This window comes from Mastomys coucha, unplaced genomic scaffold (genome assembly GCF_008632895.1).
Source record: "Mastomys coucha isolate ucsf_1 unplaced genomic scaffold, UCSF_Mcou_1 pScaffold15, whole genome shotgun sequence".
Taxonomy (NCBI): domain Eukaryota; kingdom Metazoa; phylum Chordata; class Mammalia; order Rodentia; family Muridae; genus Mastomys; species Mastomys coucha.
In genome coordinates, this window is record NW_022196897.1 from 70,510,629 (window position 1) to 70,525,713 (window position 15,085).

The 15,085-nt window shown below is 41.6% G+C and overlaps 1 pseudogene; it reads right to left on the bottom strand.

The window, feature by feature from the left end:
* Window positions 1–1,011: 1,011 nt before the first annotated feature.
* LOC116091674 lies at window positions 1,012–3,960 on the bottom strand (annotated as a pseudogene).
* Window positions 3,961–15,085: the final 11,125 nt, after the last annotated feature.

Genomic DNA, 15,085 nt, shown 5'->3' on the forward strand with positions numbered 1-15,085 from the left:
TAATGAACTCTATGGGTTCTCAAATTTCATTTTCAGATTACTATAGAAGGATAGGAAATCATTATCCAGCTGGTAAGCTATGGGACTTCCTCATACAAACTGAATTTGTGATTGTAAAAATTGTCCAACCTTCTTCCATCCCATAGGAAGATACTTATTCTATTGATGGTCCATCTAAACCCTTAGCAGGGATTTATGGTTGAGATATTTATCAATCTATTAGTACTTCTTTCCCTCATTTTAGCAGATATAACTGGTTGGTTTAATCATCTATTATGGCTAGTTCATAAGTTCTTGTTTCAGATTCTGCTTAATTTTTAGGATTATTTCCAGCAATAGCCTCATACTGTGCACACTGAAGCTTCCCTGGTTTTATTGCAGAAAGAAATAGGCAAGCTGATGAATTAACCTGCTCTATTTTTACTTCTAAAAAAATTTGGAAGGGGCATCATTCCGTATGGACCCACAGGGACATTATGGATTCCTCTGGCTTCTCTGGCCCCATCAAGAACAATGGTGGAGGGCAAGGAGACAGTGGAAATCACTAGAAACATAGCAAACCTTCAACTAAGGGGCAAAAAGTGATGTGAACCACATCATCAGAAGTCAAGTCTCATCACCTGGGACCAACTCAAGGCCCTAGACATCAAAGGAGATGTCAATCTATGAAATACACATAGCCCTATGTCTCCTGGGAATCTTTTTCAGGTGACGTTATCTGCCTTGACTTGTGTATCTGCAGTGAGTCTCTCTAAGCATATATATTGGTTGTATGTTCCCATCCTCCTTTGCTTCAACTTATTTAGACTGGGTGGATCCAGCTCCTGTTATCTTTACTAATGATTCCATGTTTATGCCAGAACCTTGGAATTGTTGTAGACTCATTCATTCATCTGATGGAGGGACTATGTTTAATTTTTCCTTGGGATTTAAATCACCCCAATTTGCATAAGACATAATAACACTTGAGTTCCTATTATAGAGCAAATATAGGTCTCTTTTCAAGCTATTCTATAGATCAGTGGTTTTCAGCCTGTGAGTGACAACCCCTTTGCTGCTGCTGCTGCTGCTGCTGGTGGTGGTGGGATCAAACAGTCCTTTCATAGGAGTTGCCTAAGACAGTTGCAAAACAAAGAGATTTACATTACAATTCAAAACAGTAGCAAAATTACAGTTAGAGCTGGGCTTAGAGGAAACTAGCAACAAATAATTTTATGGTTGAGGATCATCACAACAAGAGGAATTTTATTAAGAGGAATTTTATTAAAGGGACACACAGCATTAGGAAGCTTGAGAATCACTACTCTAGATTTTTCTCATCAATATTAAAATGTAACCTGGTTGTAGTATTTGCTTGCTAATAGGATAGCAATAGGATCAATTAGATCTATGTACATTGACAATATATCTAATGACAATTAGATTTATGTACATCTCAAATTAAAAACACTCCAAATATTCTGCATTTAAAAAATAAGAAAAGGTGGAGATGTCAGACCAGGGCTCAAGAATGGAGTCGTATTAGGGTTTTTTGTTTTTGTTTTTATTTTTTGTGCTTGTGGGAAATCTCCAAGAAACCAAGCCACGAGTCTTTTAACCTTAGTTTCTACAATCCTCTGAAGATATTCTTGGAATGAGTTTTTATGCTCCTTCCAGGTGTAGCAGATAGGATTGACTGAGTTCACTTGGTTATTCATTATTTGCCTCTATGGAAAAACAAATTTCTGCCTTGTGATTGTATTTTTTTTTTTTTGGTTCTAACAATATTAACTATTCTTTACTTTTGGATAATTTAACATCTGTATTTTAAATTTTTTATATAAACAAACTCTTTGTAACAAGTTTTTTAAAAAAATCACACAAAAAATAGTGCAAACTATAATCTGATAGGTTTTTTTGTCTTGGTTACCTCATCACAAGTAACTCAAGAAAATGTTTGACTATGAGGCTCCAGTAACATACAACACTGAGCACCCCATCTCTCACCCACTGTTTGTGGCCCAGAATTCTAAGACAGATGCAGTTCTCTGACAGCCAGCGATCAATACAATGAATGTGCTGCATTCATTCATTCACAAGGCAGCTGCCGGAGCTTGTTCCTAGCCATATAGTCACTGATGCACACACTATACACTTTACCTAACTCACTGTCAACCCCATTTTGCTCATAACTCCTGGTAGAAAGATTGTCAATCTGCTCTTTGGTTAAACCACGAATTGGATCATCATCGCCTTCATTCAGTTAGAAGAAATGAGCAAGGTGCAGAATGGGTAATGTTCCAGCCTCGACTACATTGTCTGCCCTTCTAACTGCCTTCTACTTCTATTGCCACTGGTGCGAGCCTGGAGCGGGGTGGGCTCACTCACATCTAGCATTTCAGCACTCTCCTCCTGGGCCTGACTAGCCTATGAGGAAGCTCTTCCATGCTGACCACTGTCATCAGCTGCATCTCCATTACTCAGTTCTAGGTACACCTCTGGTAAACGCTGACCATTGCTTTGATTCTCTGATGCAGGCTCCACCTCCATTAGAGAACTCAGCTCTCCAAACCCAGTCATGATCTGCCTTAAAATTGACTGAAGAGCCACGGAGGATGGCTCAACCACCTCATTCTCAGAAATCCCACGAAGAGGAACTGTAATGGTACTCACATAGGTTCTGACACCTGACCGTTCTAAATGAGAAATAGTTCTGTGGAAGCCCTGTGGTGCTCTCAATTGTACTTTCTGCCAGCCCTGCCCTAGATCGGGTTCTATTTGCAATGCTATTCCTATCTCTCGTTTCTCCAGGATGAATCCTCCTGACTTGCAGGTCTAGTGTGATTGCTGGATGGTGCTGGGTGGCAGCTGAGGACCTGCTGGATTCTCCTTCTTATACTGTTATTCTTGACACAAGTCTTGAGTTGGACAACGGAGTATAATCTGTACCTCTGCGCTCTCTACCTTGTTCTAAAAAGACCCGAGTTACACCTGTGTGCCTAACAGACCTGTTTCTACCCGTCTGCTGTAGCGGTCTACCCTGCCTTTTGGAATTATGGTGAACAGTACCATTCTGTCTCTGAATGGGGGACCGGCTTTGACTACTGAAAGCAGGACGTAATCTTATTGGTTCTAATCTTTGGTTTGTGTTCCTCACTGTAACATTACTTCTAGCCCAATTTTCCCAAATATGTGCTGCTCCAAACCACTGCCGTCCACTTTGCCTGAGAGTGTGGGTGTTAATAACATTAGTGCGAGGAGCACTAACTCTGGGAACGCCAAGTGCTGCTCCAATTCCATTCCTTAACTTTCCCAGGGCTATGAGCGACCCTTGCACAGAACCCTGCCTACTCACACCACGCCTGCCCCTAGGAACACTGGAGCCACTACCACTGGAGCACACCGAGGTCTGGCTTCTGGTTCGGCTAGCCACAGGACTTGATGGTCTTTGCTGCCTATGCTCTCTGCTAACACCTGACTGAGGAATGTCCGAAGAGTTCTCTCCATGCGTTTCAGAACCTCTGTTGTCATTGTTTATGTGGAGCTCCAGGCTAAACCCGATCTTGACATTGTTTGGTTTGTTCAACTCACAGCCCTCCAACTTTGATTCCCATTCTGCCCCATTCAAGTCATATTGCCAGTGCGCTGAAAGGTGTTCAACCACCGCAGCAGAGAATCCCCATCTGAATGTACTCTAAGGTTTTCTGAGTCTCCATCACTTGTTCCACTGTCCAAGCCAGGTTGAGATGCTAGCTATTCCTTTGCTCTGTCTAAGAGCTGCTGTAACTCCTCTGATGTTATTTCTCCAGGGGTGTCTAAAGGTTTATGCTCTTTCATTATCCGATAATCTTCATCATTGAGCTCAATAATAAACTGATGATAGGCTTCTCTGTGGAGACGCTCTTGCTGCCAACTTCTCTCATTTTCTTGAAATGAGATCTCTTCTCCACTACCACCTGATCCAGATCTAGATGGAGACATCCTGAGACTTCTAGTTTCCTTATTTTCCTTTGAACATTCTTCTAACAGATGAGACTGTATCTATGCTTCTGATGTTTGTGCCTTTTTTGAGAGCTGCTCATCGAGGTGGGGAGGGGGCGGAAGGTTCTGTGGCTGAGCCTTGGAAGGCCGCTGCACCCTCTAACCTTCCACTGAGGCGCGAAGCTCAGAGTCTCTGCTGCTGCTCGGAGTTGATCTGGCAGAGAGAAAGCTAAGAGAGAGGACCGACCGATCTCGGGCCTTCTCTCACCACCTAGGAGAACTAAGGCACGCCACCGTCTGCGCCGACCCTGCCGGTGCGTCTGTGATTGTATTTTTTAACTTATGTGATTCTACTGAACCCCGAGAATATAAATTGTCTGATGCTCTAGATAAAGTTGGCTATTGCGTGAGACTTTAGTCTGTCTCATTTATTAGCTCCGTTCTCCCAGGCCCCACCATCTGCTGAGCAGTAAACATAATGCTTTCTTTCTAATCATGAGGCCAGAAACAATGAGGCCAAGAAGCCACAGTTGCAAACCTCTGAAGATGTTCAAGTTCCTTAGATATTTAGTCACAAAAATAGAAAGCTAACTGATAAACACTTGGTTTATCACTTGGTTAGGCACACATTTTGAATATTTATCTTCTATCAAATTTTTCTTTTGGACTCCCCTCTGGAAGTTATTAGAGTATGTGCTCTCTAACTATAAAAGCGAACAAATGAAGAGTCATAGCCACAGTGAATCCTATTAGAGACACAGATGATCAGGGTAATTTGTACACAGGTATTTAAGATTGAAGCAGTTCAGAAACTTCCAAATTTGTTACTTCCAAGGAGAACATATGTATTTGTGGAACAGTGGATGTGTCAAAAGTATTGAGTGGATTTCCTCTTAAGATAGTTTCAGAGCTTGTTAAATCAGTAATAGAGACAGAAATGTAAGAAACAAACCTCCTGAAGGTCTTGAATCTTTGGGTTGTACTTCTAACCCAGTAGCAGACTGACTGACAAACTTCACATGAGCCTTGACAGGGCTTTATTTTATGTGTGGCCATGTGTCTTTGGGCTCCTGCTTGCCTGGCTGGCCTATTAATGTAATCATTCTAACTTCTTTGGAATGAAGTTAGTAGTGAGGAAGTAGAACTGTCAGTACTAAGTTGGGGCGTAATTGAAAAGGTTGGGAGCTTTAATGCCCCTCCCCTGACTGTCCTGAAATAAGGTTCTGAATACGGCCCTGCTGCCTAGAGTGCCAGCTCCACTTGACGCCAAAACTAATATTCAATAATGTGTGCTCTCAATTTTTCTTGAGTTCCCTTCTTCTCCTTTCTCCAGGGACTTTCACACACATACACCTCCCCCCTAAAATATTACCATTGCAGTTTATTCTAGATTCTTATCCAGACAACTGGGCTTAGAGGGAAACAGACTATGTCAACAACAATACATTAATTACATAGAATGTTGTTGAGAGATGCAAAATGGAATTACAGTTTGCCACACGGCAGTCTCTGAATACTACAGAGATGTTCGAGACGCGTTTATCAGTGATAACAGAAAGTATGAGGCAATTCTCTCATGAGAACGACAGGACTGAAAAGAAAATGGTAAGTCCTCAACCCACTTGTGGGAAGCAAATAAATCAATTTAAGAAGTTGTTATAGGATACAGACATGAAAATAAAACATAGATAAATTAATTGACACATACGTTTGGAGAATGGATGACAGAATATGGAAAATGAAGGGCCGTTTTATCTTAGCAAACGAGTTTTTAAGAATTTTGATGACAATACAATCTACTGATTGCTTCTAAGTAAGCTAATTTTCATTTTCATTAGCATGGACTTTGGTGAGGTATTGTTTGGAAATCGATGGCTTCTGTTTTTCAATTTCCTTTAAGTAATTGAATTGACACCAAGTGTGTCTATGTGACTGTGTAGTATAAAAGGTGAAGCCAAAGACTTCTCAGTGGCACTGGGATCCTATGTTTATTCCACTAGGTGTCATCAGAGCACCACTCAGCATCACTTGGGGGAACACTTAGTCACTGCTTGTTTGTAGTAAACTGCTTTTGCTTTTCTCCTGAATGATGATGTATAAAACAGAAACTTGACAATGCAGTTATCTTGTGCATTGCAATAATCGTTCTCTGACTAACTTTTAAAATCCATTCCGATTAGAATCAGCCGTGAAAAAAGTTTGGGTGCTGAGCCCCATAGAGGGAACTGGAAAAGAAAAAAAAAGACCTCACACAGCTCAGGAAGGACAGTAATGTGAGCACTTCCTGCTTCTAAGCTCAGGGTTTTCAGTTGCTTTTCTCTTCTGGAGGTTATGAAAAACCTTTGAACTATGGGAAGATCAAACGTATAACATTTCCTTTTTCAGTTGTTTTGTTTATAAATATGCTTTAAAGGATATGAGCCATAATTGAGTAGCTTCATGAGGTGAGGAATGATATTCTTGCTCCTTGTGTCATTTGGAAGCTAGATATTTTTAGCCATTTCCCTCACTGACTCCTACAGCATTTGCGTCGACTTTGTGTTGGCTTGGCCCTGACTTGTCTGACAGTAACCTTCATCTAACATTAAGTGCAGAAGATGCCTGAAGGCAGTGTCTAGATGTGGGAAAATCCTTCATTGTGCATTTCTGTCTCTTTCATGTGTCAGTGCTTTTCTGTTTTGCTTAGAGTATAACTTGCTACTTTTTGTTTTGTTTTGTTTTGATTTGGAGTCTCACTTTGTACCTCTGGCTGGTCTTCAACTCACTCTGTAGACCAAACTGGCCTTAAAGCCACAGAGATCCACCTATCTCTGCCCCGCAAGTGCTGGGATTAAATTTATGCATCACCATGCCCAGATCTCATTATATTTTAAATGAAAAAAAAATACATGCCTAAACATTTTTTCAAATATCAGATCACAAAATTCATTAAAATGTACAATTTAGCCGGGCAGTGGTGGCGCACGCCTTTAATCCCAGCACTTGGGAGGCAGAGGCAGGCGGATTTCTGAGTTCGAGGCCAGCCTGATCTACAGAGTGAGTTCCAGGACAGCCAGGTCTACACAGAGAAACCCTGTCTCAAAAAAAAAAAAGTACAATTTAGGAATTTGCTTTTAATGCAGTGAATATTTTATTAAGTTTTGAAATGTAATATATTCTGATGTTTCAGGAGGTATTTTTTATTAGACATTTTCTTTATTTACATTTCAAATGTTCTCCCTTTTCCTGTCTTCCCCTCCAAAAAATCCCCTATTCCCTCCCCCTCCCCCTACTCACCAACCCACCCTCTCCCGCTTCCTGGTCTTGGCATTCCCTTACATTGGGGTATAGAGCCTTCACAGTACCAAAGGCCTCTCCTCCCATTGATGACTGACTAGGTCATCCTCTGCTATACATATGCAGCTGGAACCATTAGTCCCCCCATGTGTGCTTTTTGGTTGGTGGTTTAGTCCCTAGGAGCTCTGAGGGTACTTGTTAGGTCTTATTGTTGTTCCTTCTATGGGGCTACAAACCCCTTCAGTTCCTTGGGTTTTAGGAGTTATTTTAAACTTATAAACAATGATTAAACTTTAAACAGTTTTAAACTTTAAACAATGATTGTTAGGTATGTGTTTGCAATTTTTCTTTTAAGTTTTCCTAAAATTGTGGGAAAATTCTACTCTCCTATGTTATATTTTTATAGTAAAAATTATTTTTCAATATTAGTAAACCCACAATAGTAATGTCATAAAAGCCAATGTTTTTTATTTTTTATTTTTGCTCATTCACATCACATGCTGCTCACTGCCTCCCTCCCCGTCACCCTCATCCACAATTCTTCCCCCATCTCCCACCCTCTTCTCTTCTGAGCAAGTGGGGACCCTACTGGGTGTCCCCTCACCCTGGTACATCAAGTCTCTGCTAAGTGCATCCTCTTCCACTGAGAGGACAAGGCAACCTAGCTAGAAGAACATATCCCACATACAGGTAACAGCTTTTAGGATAGGCCCTGCTCCAGTTGTTTAGCACCCACACAAAGACCAAGCTGCACATCTGTTACATATATGCAGGAAGGCCTAGGACCAGCCCATGTAAGTTCTTTGGTAGGTGGTTCAGTATCTGAGGGCTCCAAGGGTCCAGGTTAGTTGACTCTGTTGGTCTTCCTGTGGAGTTCCTAACCCCTTTCAAGACCTATAATTCCTCCTCCATCCATAAGAATTCTCAAGCTCCATCCACTTTTTGGCTGTGGGTATCTGCATCTGTCTGAATCAGCTGCCAAGTGAAGCCTCTCAGAGGACAGCCATGCTAAACTCCTGTCTGAAAGCATGACAGAATATCATTAATATTGCCAGAGACTGGTGCTTGCTCATGGATGGATCTCAAGTTTGGCCAGTTTTGTGTGTAAGTTGGTGTCCCTATTGCTCCACTAGGATTTCTGCCTGGCTATAGGAGGTGGTCTCTTTAGATTCCATATCTTCAATGCTGTGAGTCACAGGTAAGGTCACTCCCATTGATTCTTGGACACATCCTTCATCCCAGGTCTCTGTCTTGTCCTGGAGATGCCCCTTACCTCTCCACCCACTTCAGTCATAGATTTCCATTAATTTTCATGGCCATCTGACCATCTCTCCTGCCCTTCCCCACACCTGATTCTGACACCCCCAATTCCTCTCCCCATCCCCTCTCCCACCTATCCCTCAGGTCCTTGTGACTATTTTATTCCCTTTCCTAAGTGAGATTCAAGCATGCTTTCTTGTGCCTTCCTTCTTGTTTAACTTCTTTGGGTCTGTGGAGTGTAGCATAGGTATCCTGTGTTTTATGAAAAGCCAATATTTAACACAGAGACTCTAAACCTGTAAGGCAACCACAATTAAATGTTTTCCTTTATAAGGGTTGCTGTGGCCATGGTGTCTCTTCACAGCAATAGAAATGCTAAGACAGTGATTAAAGCAAATGAAATGACTGGGTGCTGCCCATCCCACTTAAATTGTAGGAGGTGATTCAAAATACAATCAACTTGACCATGAAGATTGAACATCATAATCCAAGAGTTTACTCAACAAGGAGGGGAAAGGATAAAGGTAGAGATCTTACAAAAGAACATTTTAGAAATGAAACAAAGATCTTAGAAAAGAGGTTCAAAGGGAAGAAGTGAGGCAGTAGCCATGGAGTAATGTGCCTCAAGAGAAGGAGAATGGTCACCAGCATCTTATGCCACAAAGGCATCTAAGCTTATGAGGTAAATATATGAATGGATTTTGAATTATGAAGCTGTTGGAGATACATGCATGAGCAGGTTCTGTGAAGTCATGGGGATAACCAAGGACCAAGTTGAGCTAGGGAATTGAAGACAGGGACTATAAATTGTGTATTATAACTTGGTGGATTCTGGGTAGTGAAAGAAAGAGAGCAGAGGAGTACAGTGGTTCAAACTGGGATTTCATGATTGAGAGAATCAGCAGTCTTCACACATGTGCATTGCTGAGGTTCAGAAAGACTTTACAAATGCATGGGCTTCAGCAACATAAAAAGGTCAAGTATTAGCTCCATCACCTCCATACACACCTTTCTCTAATACTAATCAGTGGTGAGAACTCAAGTTAGAAAATTTTTTATTTTTCCCCCACACTTTCATTTGCAATCACAGTTCTATTGTTTGACAAAGCAGAACTAGATGTCACATTTGTTAGTTTGGATCTTAAACTCTTGAAAGTTCAGGAGCTGAAAGCTAGGTTCCCAGATAGTGACCAGCACTGTTTATGGCAGGTAGCATCTTTGAAGGTAGGATCCAGTGGAGGAAAGTGGAGTTCCTCTGGGAAAATTGGAACCTCAGCATCTCTTACATCCTTTGCTGCTTTACAAGCATCATGAGGTGATGAAGAGTGTTGCTCCATGATGTGCTATCCACAATGATGTTATACTTTACCATAGGACCAAATGCAACAGAGCTAAGTGATTTATGGACCTAAGTCTCCAAAACTATAAGCCAAATTAATCATTCCTCATATTATTCAAACTCTGGCATTTAGTTTATCATAGTGATTCAAAACTGCCTGACACACTACACTCCAGGGACATCAATTAAAAGAAAAATTTTAATGATTATAATAAAGTGAATACCTCCCAATTTTTCAAAACTAAATTTTTGTTTGTTTCTTTCTTCATTTTATTTCAGGCTGTCTATGCTAATTTGCGTCTGAAAGACAAACCACTGAACAATAAGCTGTAAATTAAGAATTCTATGACTGGTAATGCTGGTGATTTCCCACTCTGGCTGTTCCATTTCAAGCCTGCCCCTCCTCAGGCCCCCTGCCTGCTCTCAAACTCTACTGACATATGTTTTTTTTGTGTGTGTGTGTGTGTAACACAACACGGGAAACAATAATGCAATACGATTCTTAACTAACTTGTGTGTTCATGAGCATCATCATTCCTGGTAACTTTAGTGTACAAACCAAGCACCCAGGCTGCTTCCCTTTTCCAGATGGAGAGACTGAGGTAAGAGAAGAGGTTAAGGGAAAAACAGAGACCATAGGAAGCCAACTCTAGATGTTCTTTGTAAACCGGGCTTATTTGGGGAGATTTATTTGCACACTTGCCTGGGAGAACTGCTGGAGGCAGGCCTTTGGTTCTAACTTCCATGATCCTTATAAATTTCTGGGCCTTGCCTTTGGTAGAGACTTTGGGCTTTTATCAAATTCCCTCCATCAAGCGTAAATTCCTCTTGAAAATCATACATACTCCTAAGAGGAACCCACCAAGGAGGAGACAAATGTCAAGTGAGCTTATGTCACTGAGTGGCTCCTAGAAAGGAAGACTGAAGATTCTGAAGATAGGATGCTCCAGGAGGCCTACAACAGATAGGAGTCTACCATACTTCCACAAAGTTGGAAAGACAGGATAGAAAAAAGGAGAGTTGCCTGCCATTAAGACTCCTGGTACACAGGTTAGCTGGAGGATTCTTGAGATTAGGAGAATTAAAAGTCTGGAGCAGGAGGCCTGGCAAACTGCAAGGAGTCCCCATTGTAGGCCCAGGAAAGGCTTGGTAGCAGCTATATCTTGAGAAGAGCTTTGTCAAACTCTATGCCAAAGGCATGTCATTCCTCAACATTTCACTGGGGCATCACCAGCTTTCTTCAGCTGGGTCATCCTCAGAGCAGTTGGTGTTATTCTTTTGTTTTAGGATAAAATGTTCTATAGATATCTGTTGAATCCATTTGGTTCATCACTTTTGGTAGTTCCACTGTGTCTCTGTTTAGTTTCTGTTTCCATGATCTGCCATTGCTGAGAATGGGATGTTGAAATCTCCCATTATTATTGTGTGGGGTGCAATGTGTGCTTTGAGTTTCTTGTATGAATGTGGGTACCCTTGCATTAGGAGCATAGAAGTTCAGAATTGAGAGTTCATCTTGGTAGAGTTTTCCTTTGATGAGTATGAAGTGTCCCTCCTTATCTTTTTTGATAATTTTAGGCTGAAAGTTGATTTTATTCAATATTAGAATGGCTACTCCAGCTTATTTCTTGGAACCATTTGCTTGGAGAATTGTTTTCCAGCCTTTTACTCTGAGGTAGTGTCTGTCTTTGTCATTGATGTGTGTGTCCTGTATGCAGCAAAATGTTGGGTCCTGTTTACATATCCAGTCTGTTAGTCATTGTCATTTAATTGGGGAATTGAGTCCATTGATATTAAAAGATATTAAGGAAAAGTTATTGCTGCTTCCTGTTATTTTTGCTGTTAGAAGTGGAATTATGTTTATGTGTCTATCTTCTCTTTGGTTTGTTAAAGAAGATTATTTTCTTGCTTTCTCTAGGGTATAGTTTTGCTCCTTATGTTGGTGTTTTCCCTCTACTATCCTTTGTAGGGCTGGATTTGTGGGAAGATATTGTGTAAATTTGTTGTTATCATGGAATATCTTGATTTCTCCACCTGTAATAATTGAGTTTTTCTGGGTATGATAGCTTGGGGTGAAATTTGTGTTCTCTTAGGGTCTGTATGACATCTGCCCAGGATCTTCTGACTTTTTTTTTAGATTTATTTTATTTATTTTATGTGTATGAGTACACTGTAGCTGTACAGATGGCCATGAGCTATCATGTGTGTGGCTGCTGGGAATTGAACTCAGGACCTCTGCCGGCCGGCTCGCTCCAGCCCAGTTTGCTCTGGCCCTGCTCGCTCTGGTGTGATTCACTGTAGCTGTCATCAGATGCACCAGAAGACGGCGTCAGATCTCATCACAGATGGTTGTGAGCTGGGATGTGGTTGCTGGGATCCAAACTCAGGACCTTCGAAAGAGCACTCAGCGCTCTTACCCGCTGAGCCATCACAACAGCCCCAGATCTTCTGGCTTTCATAGTCTCTGGTGAGAAGTCTGGTGTAATTCTGATAGGCCTGCCTTTATATGTCACTTGATCCTTTTCCCCTACTGTTTTTAATATTCTTTCTTTGTTTAGTGCATTTGGTGTTTTGACTATTATGTGGCAAGAGGAATTTCTTTTCTGGTCCAGTCTATTTGGAGTTCTATAGGCTTCTTGTATGTTCATGGGCATCTCTTTCTTTAGGTTAGGGAAGTTTTCTACTATAATTTTGTTGAAGATATTTACTGGCCCCTTACATTGGGAGTCTTCACTCTCTTCTATACCTATTATCCTTAGGTTTGGTCTTCTCATTGTATCCTGGATTTCCTGGATGCTTTGGGTTAGGACCTTTTTGATTTTTGCATTTTCTTTGACTGTTGTCTCAATGTTCTCTATGGTATCTTCTATCCCTGAGATTCTCTCTTCTATCTCTTGTATTCTGTTGGTGATGCTTGCATCTATGACTCCTGATCTCTTTCCTAGGTTTTCTATCTCTTGAGTTGTCTCCCTTTGTGATTTCTTTATTGTTTTACCGCTATTTTTAGATCCGGGATGGTTTTGTTCAATTCCTTTACCTGTTTGGTTGTGTTTCCCTGTAATTCTTTAATGGATTTTTGTGTTTCTCCTTTAAGGGCTTCTACCTGTTTACCTGTTCTCCTACATTTTTCTTTAAAGATGTTTTTTATTATTATATGTAAGTACACTGTAGCTGTCTTCAGACTCACCAGAAGAGGGCATCAGATCTCATTACAGATGGTTGTGAGCCACCATGTGGTTGCTGGGATTTGAACTCAGGACCTTTGGAAAAGCAGTCAGTGTTCTTAACTGCTGAGCCATCTCTCAAGCCCCTCTCCTGCATTTCTTTAAGGGAGTTATTTATGTCCTTCTTAAATTCCTCTATCAACATCATGAGATGTGCTTTTAAATCCAAATCTTGCTTTTCAGGTGTGTTGTGGTATCTAGGACTTGCTGTGGTGGGAGAACTGGGTTCTGATGATGCCATGTGGCCTTGGTTTCTGTTGGTAAGGTTCTCACACTTTCCTTTTGACATCTGGTTTTCTCTGGTGTTAGTTGGTCTTGCTGTCTCTGGCTGGAGCTTGTCCCTTCTGTGAGCCTGTAAGCCTATGCTAGGACTCCTGGGAGACCAGCTCTCTCCTGGTGGAACTTTTGTACAGAGGGCTGTGGAACAGCCTAAGCTCTGGGTGCAGATGACCCAGAAGGATCCTGTCCCAGCTGCTACACAGTTTCTGTGCCCCATGTGCTATTCTCTGGTCCTGCCTCAGACAGTTATTGGAGAGAAAGTGGCTATCTCACCTCTGAGCCAGGAAGTGAGAACACTCCTGGGAGAACAGCTCTCTCCAACTCTATCTTTTAAAAAAATGCTTTTCAAATTGAAAACAGATTCTTCTCTCATACAATACATCCCAACCACAGTTTTCCCCAGATCCATTCCTCCTAGTTACCTCCACCTTCCTTCTTCCCTAGATCAACACCTGCCTCCCTTGCTTTCTCTTCAGAAGTAAGCAGGTCTCCAAGAGATGACAGGATAAAACAAGATACAACAAGACAAGGCAAAAGCCTTCATATTTAGGCTGGACAAGGCAACCCTATAGGAAGGAAGAAGTCTCAAGAGCATGCAAGAGTCAGAGATAAGCCTACTCTTAGAACACATTAAAAATATCATTCACCCACCACTATCAAGTAGGCTTCATCTTAGGGATACAGGGATGCTTCAATATATGAAAATTCATCAATATAATCTCCATCACATAAACAAACTGAAAGACAAAAATTACATGAATTTTTAATGAATTTTCTCATAGATGCTGAAAAATCCTTTGATAAAATCCAACACCCTGCCATGCACACTTTGCGTGAAGTTGGTATCTGAGGCGTAAACTTCAAGGAAAGTCAGTCTCCTGCCTCCTGCATTGTCACCTGGCACCCCAAACTCAGAGGTGGCCCAGATATGTCCTCGTACTAGTGTGCTAGGAACTCACCAAGATATCATTTTCTTACAGCTAACAAGAGAAAATTCAGACATTGCTTTCTGACTTTCACCAATGTTCCAACTTCCTAGCTTAACCCTGGCTTGGAATGTTAAGTCATTCATACTAATAGCCTCCAGCATTGTAAGGCATTATAGCTTACAGAATGGGAGAAATATCCCAGGACAAGATCAGGTGAAATCCTCATTCTTAGTCAACATAGACAGGCTATATTAGATTTGCAACTGAATCACTCCTAGGAACTAGCTTGGCAGGTGCTCCCCACTGCTAACCTCTGCTGGCCCAGAAAGACAACACAGTTGAAGAGCTTACCCACCTAGTCTGTAACCATGGCAACGAACTGAGGAAGAGTTATCTACACCTGGCTTTTAGAAGTCAGGTGACCTTGGTGTGTGGGGGTCGCTTGCCACTGACTTCAGTCTAGCACTAGGACTTGGGGAAGAAGGACTTGGACTCACATGCAGGACTAGCACACTAGAACTTAGATGGGCTAAGACTCAGATTCATGTATCTCTCGCAGTCCCCTGGGCCCAGGCCACTTGGGCCCGGGGGATACAGCACCAGTTCAGAGGAGATAGCTGCTGCTTTAGACCCAGTATGTTTCAGATAGCCTCAGAGGTACCTCAACTGTTGAGCTGCCAGATTTTTTATTTCTCTTTTGCAATGATTGTAAAAGCCTCATGCCATTTTTAAAGAAATACACTCAGATTTTGCACCACTCGTGTGTAGTCTGTTTGTCAAAAGCCGAATCCCGTGCCCACCTGGCCAGAACCCATTGTCCC